This window comes from Anoplopoma fimbria, chromosome 5 (genome assembly GCF_027596085.1).
Source record: "Anoplopoma fimbria isolate UVic2021 breed Golden Eagle Sablefish chromosome 5, Afim_UVic_2022, whole genome shotgun sequence".
NCBI classification, from domain to species: Eukaryota; Metazoa; Chordata; class Actinopteri; order Perciformes; family Anoplopomatidae; genus Anoplopoma; species Anoplopoma fimbria.
The window spans coordinates 18,296,419-18,309,063 of NC_072453.1; the positions used below are offsets into that span (position 1 = coordinate 18,296,419).

Consider the following 12,645-nt stretch of genomic DNA (forward strand, 5'->3'; position numbering starts at 1 on the left):
ATTACTGCAACTACTGCCTCTATTTAAGTCACTAAAGATATCTAGAAAGTATTTAGCTCATACCTTCTCCAGGAGGACAACACAATTAATCTAATGGTGTCATTTTTACAACAATTCCAGATGAAAGTCTACAAAGTGAAATACCTTCTTATTTAGACAAAACAATAATCCTGTGCAGGAATATCAGGCTTCTGTATGAAAATGATGTGTGTAATGACCATTTGAAATACTTCTTTTGCTTTGAGCAGATATGTGAATTCAAATTGCAGAATATCTTTTTTAGATTGTAGGGCAATATTTGATGTGTTTATTGGAGATGACAGAAAAGGAGGTGAGCGAACTGGGGAATAAAAATGCAACAAAGTTCCCTCGTCAGACTTGAACCAGGGATGTTGCTGTTTATGGTTTGTTGGCGTATTCAGTCACATTCATTACCTTTTTTGTGAAAAGTTTAACCTCCTCAGACACAATCTCAGAAGTTTGGAGGTGAATACTTCTAACACTTGAGCCAATCGGTCTTCCAGCAGACATGTCTCATTCTTGTACTGTAGGTAAAAAAGTTGGCAACCAGTGGTTTTGGAGATATGAGCAAATATTTGAAATGCTTATTAAATAATCAAATAGTAAAGTAATAACTACTGAGAAATGTTCTTCTTTACCAAATTTCACAAATGTGTGTTATGAAGTTTTTAAAGATATCCTGTTCATAAATGGGATTTACAAATAGGACCAAAAACACAACCTCCTCGACAGGATTAATATTAATAATCCTCGTCTGGACCTTTATAGATGCAAACATTGTAAAAACATCTCCGTCCTCTCCAAACTGACTCCTCTTAAAGCTCTGCCCTCGAAACACACTTCGGTGGCCTAGCTTTCTCTCCGACGCCCTGCAACAGTTTGTTTCGGTTTCTACTTTCCTGATACAAAGCACTCTGAGAGCTGTTTTTGTCGGAGAAAAGTGCACCACAAACGCCATCTATTATTGATATGGTCTGATATTGAGGACAGCTGTGTGAGGCTGGGCCGGGGTGTTTGTTCTAGTCCGGTCTGGGTTTGTTGTGCAGCACTTTGGTTCCTGACAAGTCGACAACGGGCTCCACTGGTTCTGTTTTATGGGTCAGTTGGCAGAACACGGTGCCAATTTCTAGGAGAAATGTTGTTTATAGAGATTTGTTTCAGTCTGAGAGAAGTAAATGCACATAAATATACATGTGTGCATGGTCTTGTTTCAGGAAAAGCATCTATGTGTATATTTTTATCAGCGAAATAAAGAACTAACATGTTTCTATGTGTGTGTGTGTGTGTGTTTGCAGAGTATCTTTGCCCAGTTCCAGTTCAGCAGTGAGCGTGTGCTGCCATCAGATGCACTGCGGAGCGCTCTGGCCAAGACTTTCCAAGACGAACAACGCTTTCAGCTGGGTATCATGGACGACGCCGCTGAGTGCTTCGTGAGTCTGAGACAACACACACACAAACACACACGCACACGCACACACACAAACACACACACACACACACGCACAGGCATATACAGGAGATGTGAGGGGATGCCTCAAGGCTTATCTGAGTGAGTGTGAGGAACCCCCATCTTCACTGCGGTCAGAAGTCTTCAGGAGACAGAGCAGGTCCAGTTCAGCGGCCTGCAAAGCGTGTTATGTTCACGTTTGTGTTTGACTATGTGTGTTTGTTCGGCCACCATTTATGTTTGTTGGTTTATTACACAGTTTTATGGTTTGAGGTGTTCCTTGTTATTTTGTCCACCCCTTGAACCTTTGGGCTGATGAAGAGCACAGGCCTTATTTTGAAGCTACTACGAGGAACTTTCATTCATGATTTTACGGCCTACCGATCTCAGCACACTAGCTAATTAGTTTTTTAGGATGATTTACATAAAGTTAAATTGAATTAAAGCTGTGAAGAATAGAAAATTATAACTGACTAAAGAGCCTGTTCCAGCTTTGGCCCACAGCTAAACTGTTTTGATTGACTCGTACTTACATTTGCTTGGATGTGGGGATTTTCACCGGACAATTAATCGATCAATCAACGAAATAATCGGCTGATTTATCTATAATTAATGAAATTGTTTGTTGCATCCCAAGGTTTAACATTTTAGTCCGCTGAAACTATTCAGTGATATCATCATTTCCACCCTATGTATGACATTACATTTACAAGAATTAACAGCATACTGCTTTTGATTTCTAGTGGCTTTTTCTTGAAATACTGTTGATTGTTCTACAACAGTTTTTTTAACATTTGAAGATAGAATATCTTTAAATTATCTAAGTTTCACGTTAAGCAGACACTAATACCATCTCGTCGCACTCACAACTCTAGAGTCTTATTTTTATTCAACAGTGAATGCTATTTTTTTTTTAATATAGCATGTCTTTTTGAAATATTCCTCTCATTTATAGAAAGGGGAAAATCAAGAAAATAAAATGCCGTTAGTCACAGTTCTATTTTTGTATTATTTCTTTGCACTTCCTCATCGTCTTCCTCTCTTCAGCCCTTCCGTTTGCTTTCTCTTACCACTTTCTCTGCCTTCTTTCTTTACACCTTAAAGACCTCCACTGTGTGTGTGTGTGTGTGTGTGTGTGTGTGTGTGTGTGTGTGTGTGTGTGTGTGTGTGTGTGTGTGTGTGTGTGTGTGTGTGTGTTTGTGTGTTTTATTTGTGTGCATGGACGGCGCTGTCTGATCGATTGGTAGTAAATGTGTTCAGTCAGGGAATCCGTCTGCTTCTTATGAAATATAGATGCTGCTCCCACGGTCAGATTAACAGGAGCACCAGCAGGGAGGAACGATCAAACACACACACACACACACACACACACACACACACACACACACACTCACTGTACATATGTATACAATATAAACAAACATATATGCCAACTAACCACACACACACGCACACACACACACACACACACATTCATTGATGTCCGTTCTGCTTTATGTGTGCCTCAGGAGAATCTCCTGATGCGTATACACTTCCACATCAGTGCAGAGAGTCGAGAGGACATCTGCACAGCCAAACACTGCATACCACACCAGAAGTTTGCCATGACTCTGTTTGAACAGGTAAGGCATCGATCAGCACCGCCGGTTCACTTTTGGGGCTTTAACATTAAGAAAATAAATACGAAAAGTCTGCACGAATATTTGAAAAATGAAGCTGAGGACGTGTTTGTGTTTGCAGTGTGTGTGTAGCAGCTGTGGCGCCTCGTCGGACCCCTTGCCCTTCATTCAGATGGTCCATTACATCTCCACTACATCCCTCTGGTAAGACCAGACACACACCTACACACATTTTCTCCACACACACACACACTGCAGTAAATCTGGCAGCAGGCTGAGGCTGGGTGGCAGTAAAGGAAGGTACAGCGTGTTCTCTTCTTCCTCGCACGGATCCCTGCTGAACACTGAACTGTGAGCACACACACACACACACACACACACACACACACACACACACACACACACACACACACACACGTTATACACACGCACAAACATGTGTGTGTTCATGCATATGCAAGAGCAGGTGAGCTTGTGCATAATGTCCCTCCCATGTTCATGTAGATGTCAGAGCAGGTAAATCCACACGCAGGAGAAGCGTCCGCCGAGCTGCTGCACAAAACTCCCACACACTCCCAGTCAATGAAATAAGGAAACGGGGGGGGGGAGTAATCAATCAGCTGTTTGATTCAGTAGACCCAGGGGGCGACATAAATCTATAAGTGGAACAGTGGGGTGGAAAGGCGAGCGAGAGGGAAATAAGAGGATATATCACTCCGTATGCCTTTTGGAAATGGAACGCGTGGAGGAAACGGGGCTGAATGGGGGGCAGAAGTACAAATAAACACTCTGAGTCAAGGTGGCTGATGGGAGCAGCGACGCCAGCGGTCCGTGTTTGTGCCTGTTAGCACTGCCGAGCTATTTTTACCCGTAGTGGAGCCTGTTGTTTACAGTCGAGACAGACAAATATGCAAAAGCCAACATGAGTCGAATAATCAGAGGGCGAGCCAAAAGACAAACAAAAATGTCTCATTCAAGCACAATTCAGACAAAACGTGGTTGAGTTCATTTCAGGCTAATGGAAGGGGTGAGAGGACGGGAGAGATTTGGATGTTTTAAAAAACGTTATTCTTAAAGGAATGATTCATTCCACACATAATCCCACACGAGGTATTATGCACACAGGCTCGCACACGTCCTTTTGGTGTTCCCGGATGATAATAATGTATATTTGAGTTTGTCCTTTGGAGGACAATCGTACTTAAAAGGGATAAATGCAGCTCAGTATGAAAGTTATTATGCTGCTTGTAGATAAACTGTATAATAACTTGTGGGTGCTGTTATTGCCCCCTGTAGGGAAATTAACTTTTAGCACGACCACTTTAAGAAGGTCAAAGATCAATCTGCCACACGGGATTCAGAACGAGCCTTTTTTTCGCAGCCTTAATGACTGTTTACTGGAGACTGTATTCTTTATTTTCTTTAATAAAGCAGATGAGGAAACCCCGGCGGGACTGACTCAGAGTCAGTGTAGATGTGTGTGTGAATGGCTGCTGACACACGGTAGAATGAATACATGTTTCAGCCAAAAACAACGGAGGAAACCAAACAATTGCCTGCAAATGACCGAGCACAACCACAAAGCAGAAAAACTCGACATGCTTCAGGAACGGAATCAATGTTTCTGGTGACCACAATACACATTTGGGCTTCACAATAGATGTTTTCTTCAGTTCACTAAAGCTCTTCTCCCTGGGAAGCATGCACATCCACTGCGTTCATCATTCTGTTGTCCTTGTTGTTGTTGTGTGTGTGTTGTGTGTGTGTGATCCGATGCTGCAGTAACCAGGCGGTGAGGATGCTGGAGTGCAGAGAGAAAGCCACACCGGACATGTTTGGAGAACTGCTCCGCAACGCCAGCAACATGGGAGACCTGCGCAACTGCCCTGTGAGAGCACACACACACACACACACACACACACACACACACACACACACACACACACACATTTCAACACACACACACAGTACACTCAGAAACCTCATACTGTTCACTACAGAATAAGAGTTTTTTTTGTATATTTAAAGAAAGGTGGAGAATAACAAATAGTTATAGAAAAAAGCAGGAAGAAAATCCGAGTAGCTTCCTCTCCTCTTGCTCTTATTTCTTGGTGGGTTACATAATAAGCAGCTCATTTGCATTTCCTCCCATTTCTCTAACATAATGATAAAAAAGGGCAAAAAGTAGTTAAAAATAAACAAAAAACGACTCAAATGTATTGTCTGCTGCATTGAAGAGAGATTACAGAGAGAGAGAGAGAGAGAGAGCGAGAGAGGAACATGTATGATGCCTTTGTTGTGCAGGTTTGTGTGTTGTGCTGCCTCATGGGTAAAAGCTGCTGCTGAATAGATCCGGCTCGGCCCCGCTCTCTGCCAAAGTGTCCGCACAAAGAGCCTCCTCAGCGGCCCCTCTCTTCACACAGCAGCACCACCACAACATACACACCGTTAGCTTATTCTAGGCCCCAGCGTTGACGTGTGTGTGTGTGTGTGTGTGTGTGTGTGTGTGTGTGTGTGTGTGTGTGTGTGTGTGTGTGTGTGTGTGTGTGTGTGTGTGTGTGTGTGCAGTGTGCTGTTTATCTTCCATCACCTGCAGCACTGATCTTTTGTTAATACCACATCGGGCTTTGCTCAAACAAAGTGATGGTATTTGGACGGAGCGAGGCTGCTGGAGGAAACTGTAGGTGCCAGACTGAAGACAGGAGAGGATGTTGACAGAGGAAACTAAAGCGAAGTCCGGAATAGTCCGTTTTTGGTTATTAGAAATATGCTGAAATAAATTGAATTAATTGAATATATAGCTGCTAAAGTGGAAGAAGTTTTCAAACATTTTCCCACGTTAAAAGTAGCATTATAAAAAAATCAAAAATGTTACTCAAAGGCCAGGAAGCCTCTGATCCCAATCATCTTAGTATAAGTATATTAAAATTAGATTAATTTTCATCATTTCACATGCAGGATTTATGTATTTTATGTCTGTGTTCTTCTCTCTGGTTTGAAGTTACGTTTCAGTAACATAGGATTAGAATCTGAATGAATCTGAAGATAAACCTAACCGTTGGTGGATTTCTTGCCTTAACCTAAGCCCAACCATGATGTTTTCTTAACTTAACTAAGTGGTTTTGTTGCCTAAACTTAAATCGTCACAAAGAAAGTTGTTCCGAGTGACGTGAAAAAAACCTGCCAATAGATTTTAATTCGTCACTATTTCATTAATGCTGTGAGACTGTGTTGCTCATTAACTGCTTTTGTTTCTCGCCCCATGTTGGCAGTTTACCAGATGTCATGTTATCATGACTCATGGAAATGATGATGACGTAACACCAGAGTTGTAATACACAGGGATTAACTTTGAAGTACAGTGAACGTGTAGATGTATGGCGGATTGTACTTTTCACCATCTGCCTCCTCAGCTGTCATGTCACTGATAAAAGCGGGTTTGTCTCTTTGTTTCGGAGCCGTATCGAGTCCAAGAGGAAGCACAAGCACAGACATTCCCCTGAAGTTGTTTCATTTTGCTCTGAAGAATGCCACGATCAGCATTCTGCAAAAACCCTCAGTATCCTTTGACCAGCAGCACTGTTATATAACCCGCTCTGTCCTGGAAAGGTCTGCATAGCCACAGCAACAACACAAAGAAATGAAATCCTTGCACATAACATTGAGAGATGAGAGTGCACCGATCAATGTTGCATTATGAAGCAGAGCAGATCTGTTTGTACGTGTGAGGAACGATGCTGTCAGCGGCTGTTTCCCAGCAGCGAGGCGGCACAGAGAGCGATCCGGGGCGGTGTGTCCCGTCGACGTGTCCTAAACTGACACGCCGCCCGTGCGTCTCAGCGATGTGCACGTTTGGCTGCTGCGTCCTCGCGCTTCTGTTTGTGTCCCTTCCTGAGAATTTAGAAACAGAACCCTGGCAAAATACCTTCCTGCCTTCTCTGGTGCCAGCGCGAGACGGCACGCCGCCCACAAAGGGAGAGCTCTGTGTGTGTGTGTGTGTGTGTGTGTGTTTGCATATGTGTGTGTGTGAGTGTGTGTTTGGCAAAGTGTCTGGTTGCCAGGGTGTTCTCAGGCTGTTTCCGAGCCCGCTCTGCCAGCGCTGCGTGCATGCTCAAGTGTGTGCATGTGTGCGCACGCTTTTGAGAGTGTGTGTTTGTGTGTGTTTGTGTGTGTGTGTGTGTGTGTGTGTGTGTGTGTGTGTGTGTGTGTGTGTGCCAGCTCTGCGGTGGGTCATGACTCAAAGGAAGGATTCAGAACAGGCGGTTCTGAACTCAACAGAAGGCCCAAGAGACAAATACAACTGAGCACAGCGCTTCTTCCTCTGTCGTTCTCTCTTACTCTCTCTTCATCTCTTTTATCTCCTCCTCTCGTTCTCCTACTGTTCACGTTATCCCTGTGTGTATCTGCGTGCCCGTGGATTCGTCGCTGCCAAATAAAGGGATGGTTTTAGCAATGATAACGCAGGATGAGTGAACCTGTTTAATCACACGCTCTCTTTTTCTCTTTACCTCTCCCTCCCTCCCAGAGTAACTGTGGGGAGGTGTTGCGTATCCGCCGGGTGCTGATGAACTCACCGGAGATCGTGTCCATCGGGCTGGTGTGGGACTCCGACCACTCTGACCTGGCGGAGGACGTCATACACAGCCTGGGGACCTGCCTGCGTCTGGGAGATGTAAGGGGATCACACACACATTACACACACACACATCACACACACACACATTACACACACACACATCACACACACACACATCACACACGCACACATTACACACACACATTATACGCTCATTACTACAAATGAACATATGTTATGTGCGCCTATGTGAGCAGCCGAGCACGTGCGCCCATATAAACACAGACACAAGACTCTAAATGTCTTAAACAGGCCCTATTATGCTATTCCAGTTCCAACATGTTTACATGCGTTAATGCCAATGGAGTTACCCTCCCCCTCTGAAGCTACTGAGCTCCTGAAACGGCTCCATTGAATTCTCTCCTTCACTTCCGTAACTTTATGAGGTCACAATGTAACTTTAGGAGGTCATAATGTAACTTTATGAGGTCACAATGTTACAGAAGTGACGTAAAACTCCTTCCGGCTAGTTTGGCCCTCAAACAACAAAAGAGAGAGACGGAGATGAAGCTCCTGAGGATGAGTTTTTTGAAATGTGAAACGTTGACCAATCACAACAGAGCGGGCTAGCTGACCAATCAGAGCAGACTACAACAAAGTGTTTCAGAGAGAGGGGGAGAAGAGGTGCTGCAGGACAGAATGATGAGAAAAACCTGGCGGATTATGAGCATTAACGCATGTAAACATGTTGTAACTGGAACTTAAGATAAAAATATGCACCCGGAAAAAAGCATAATAGGGCCTGTTTAAAAAAACTGAAATATGAAATAACAAAACCAGAAAGACACATATGTAAAAACACATGTGCAACATTCAAATACTCTCTTAATGACAAACACAAATACAGGATACAAACGTGTGCATGCTGTGGAGCCCAGTAAACTCAACCAATCCCGTTCCAGCTCACTCTAAAAAAACAAAACAAATAGTAACGCACACGACCACCTGACTCCCGTCGTTCTCACATAGCGGCTGCTTTCACGCCTCACACCTGTCCGAGTATTGTTGATGTGTTTTCATGCCACTGTAACATCTCCAGCCGCATTCTGAAGTGATATCTATGAATAATGGATCAGTGAATATGACTATGTGTTACAGGGAGTCGAGCTCTTTCCTCTATCCTCTGTCTCCGCCTGCTGCTGTCTCCCTCCTTTTCATCCCGCTCTTGTGAGATGAAGCTCGTTGTCAGATGAGAATCGGAGGCTCAATCTATCGCATTCTCTGCTTTTGTTTAGTCGTTTAAATCAGACAAAGTGACTCCATCTGCCTCCTGAATCCCTCCTCCTCTCCCACTGCTTCCACTTTCTCTCTTTGTCTGTCCTCTGCATCTGCTTTCTCTCCTCCTGCTACCCCCGTTACTCTTTTATGATCTTTCTCTGCTTAGATTAAATCATTTTAGTGCTGAAACAATTTAGAGATGACATCATGCCATTCATCATGCAGAAATGCTGGAAACGTGCTGGTTCCAACTGATCAGAAATGAGGATTTGCTTTTGTTTTGTATTGTTGGAAATTGAGTTTTTGTATTGTTGGTCGAACGAAAAAAAGCAATTTGAAGACATACATTTTATTTTCTGCTATTTGTAGACAAAAGAAGAAATGACTAAAACAAGTTATCAACTAGAAACGTGTTCGCAGTAGAGTGCAGGTCTCTTCCAGGTGTGTGTCTGCACCGACCACTGCTGTGATGTTTGATTGGATGAATGCAGATACCAACCCTCTAGACCGCAAGTGTATCAGGCACATTTTTCACGCAACAGATTCTCTCTAATATTAATCTATGCAGCTGTCTGCACCGGCTCCATGCAGCTATACTGCAGTTCACTGTGTGTTAGCCCCGTTAGCTGTTAGCTCTGTCAGCCAAACACACTACAAGACTCCCACTGGCCGCTAACAGCTAACTAGCTCTCCTCCCACCAACATAGGAAAACAGGCTCGGTTGTGGTCGATGCATGATTCAGTTTGTCATTTGCCAAGCGATAGTTATATACATGCTTATGTTCAAACTAAGGCTTTCATATCAGATTGTTGTAGCCAAAATAATTCATGGAAACTATATTATGCAAAATCAAAGCAAAACAATAACAATGCTTTCTGTCAACTTCATCTAAATTAGTTTATTGTGCTTTGTGTCACCTATATTGGTAAATGAATTCTAATCAAAATACAAGTGTAGGGAGGTGGAGAGAGAGTCTGTGTATCATTAACATGATATCAATATTTCATTTTTAAATATCTCGAATACCACTAAATCGAGACACCCGTAGTCCAAACAGAATCATCTGTTAATCATAAAATATATAAAACAGCCAATAAAATGTGTTTTTCAAAAAGTGTGAGTCAGTTAATGAGAGCATTCATTTGCAAATGAGAACAAAAATAATTAGGCCGACGGGTCCAACAGTGTGCAGGAAAGGCCCTGGACAGCCATCACGTTCTTAATCAACACCCTCAGTACAGTTATTGCATTGATCTGTGTATGAAACATGTGCAAACAGCAGTGGTGTTACTGTGAGATCTGCAGTATGTGTGTATCTCTGTACAGTATGTGCAGCACAGTGAGGACAGTGTGTGAAGGATTACTGCATGCAGCATACTGTATAGGTGACCAAAAATGTGCTTGTATTCACATTAACTCCCCCCTATCTCTATCTCCCTCCCCTTACCTCTCTTCCCTGCATCCCTCCCTCCCTCCCTGTCTCCTCTCCCTCCTCTCTCTCTCTCTCTCTCTCTCTCTCTCTCTCTCTCTCCTTGTAGTTGTTCTACCGTGTGACAGAGGAGAGGGCTCGCCAGGCGGAGCTCTACTTGGTGGGCATGGTGTGCTACTACGGCAAGCACTACTCCACCTTCTTCTTCCAGACCAAGATACGCAAGTGGATGTACTTCGACGACGCCCACGTCAAAGAGGTGAGACACGGTCTGGAGTCTGCATGCTGCAGCGCGGGGAGGGTGTGCAGTGCTGTAGAGGTACAGTATCCACTGCATCTCCCAGCTGTGCCTGTGAGAGCAGCGGTGACGAGAGCTACGCTGTGTGTGAGTTCAAGTGCTGCATGGTCAGCGGGGGCGGCTCCAGATTGATTATGTGCTTCAGGTCTAATCCCTGTCTTTGTTTTAATCGTAGCTCAGGTTTAAGTGCTAGAACCAGTCTTATGTTGTGATACTTCATGATTCAAGCATGAGGATGGAAAATGATGTGCATTTCATGGTGACTGGACCGAGGGAAGCCGGGTTCGTTTTTGTCTAAAGTGTGATTTTAAAGTAACACTATATGTCCTTGACACTTTTATCAGTCACTGTGCACACGGTCGGTCATATTGGGTTATTGAGCTAATGGAAAAGTGTGATAATATGATATCAATAAGGACGCACAGCAGCTCAATGTGTGTTTGACCTTCTAGTTTAGGAGGGATATGTTACACCTCATTATGGATAGATTTCCTTACTCTTTGTGTGTGTCTGTGTGTGTGTGTGGGGCGGGGGTTATATGTATGCTCATGTGTTTCTTTGTGTGTGTGTGTGTGTGTGTGTGTGTGTGTGTGTGTGTGTGTGTGTGTGTGTTGCCCTGCTGCACATCCAGATCGGCCCTAAGTGGAAGGACGTGGTGTCTCGCTGTATCAAAGGCCACTATCAGCCCCTGCTGCTGCTCTACGCTGACCCCCGTGGGACGCCGGTGATACTGCAGGAGAGCCCAAACCCCTGTACCAGCTCCAACCCGCAGCTGGAGCTCCAGCACTGCAGCAGCAAGGCCGGTTACGACAGCGAAGACTCTGGTACAGCAAAGATGACACACTCTGCTATAGTCTGACCAGATTACTCAGTGTTTATCATCGAGAGGGGGGGGATTCCAGCTTTAACGCTCTGACCTTCAACCCTATAATCCAACTTCTGCTTCTGTACACTGCAGAATCCTGGACTCTTTTTTTCCTGCCTTTAACTGTAAACACAGGATTGACTGAAAGGTCATCTCCCTCTCTTCTGTTCCCTCTCAGGTCGGGAGCCGTCCATTTCCAGCGACACTCGTACCGACTCGTCAACGGAGAGCTCGAGTCACCGTGCCACTCGTAGCCGATCCCTCCACCAGTCCACGGGCAGCCACCTCTCCAGCGAATCCCAGACCACAGTGGTCTGTAACTACGACACCGGCACACCGCCGCACGGTGCTGACGCCGGAGGTAATGCTTCATCTGGGACCAGGGGAAAAGTTACCTGTACAAGTTACCTGTGCCCACCTTTGGTAAAAACACCTTGACAGTGACTGCAGTGTTTTCAGAGAAAGCACTGAACTGCGGGACTTGTTCTTGGACTTAGTTAGAGCAAACTGTGGTAATGAAGTGAGTTGTTTGTGCTTGGTCTCTGCAGACTCTTCAGGTTATCCACCTTGTTGCTGGTTATTCTCATATTTACTTGCTCTGCTGTCGACATAATTGGCCCCTGTGGGATAAATAAAAAATGTTATTGGGTTTACTTTTTCTGTCTTCCTCTCCCACGTTCAGAGTCAGCAGTGGAGGGTCCTCCCGGCCCTCCCTCTCCTCCTCTGCAGGAGTACAAGGAGACGGCCGTCTTCCTCCTTTCCTCCCGCCGGCCGCTCACCTCCTCCTCCTCCTCCTCTCGTCCCCTCTCCTCCTCCTCTTCGTCGGGAGTTGGGGGCTGTGAGGGCGGGGCTGGGGGTCCCCACTGGGAGGATGAAAGCACCAGCAGTGAGAGCAAGTCCAGGTACTGCACCACTGAGGCACGAGAACACATTCACATTCAGACCTTGTGAAGTTGCATTTCGTATCATTTGTTATGATTTAATTTTCTGACTATTTGAATGTGCAAAGATCAGTGCAAGTTGAAGTTGTTAAGTGATAAGTCCTCTACTTATGCAAACAGATCAAAATCTGACATAAGTTAAAGCACTATTGTGAATAAAATTGACTTTA

At 44.5% G+C, this 12,645-nt stretch overlaps 1 pseudogene; it reads left to right on the forward strand.

Annotated features, from left to right (window-relative positions):
* LOC129091839 (inactive ubiquitin carboxyl-terminal hydrolase 54-like) overlaps positions 1 to 12,645 on the forward strand; it is a 38,038-nt pseudogene that overhangs the window by 13,151 nt on the left and 12,242 nt on the right.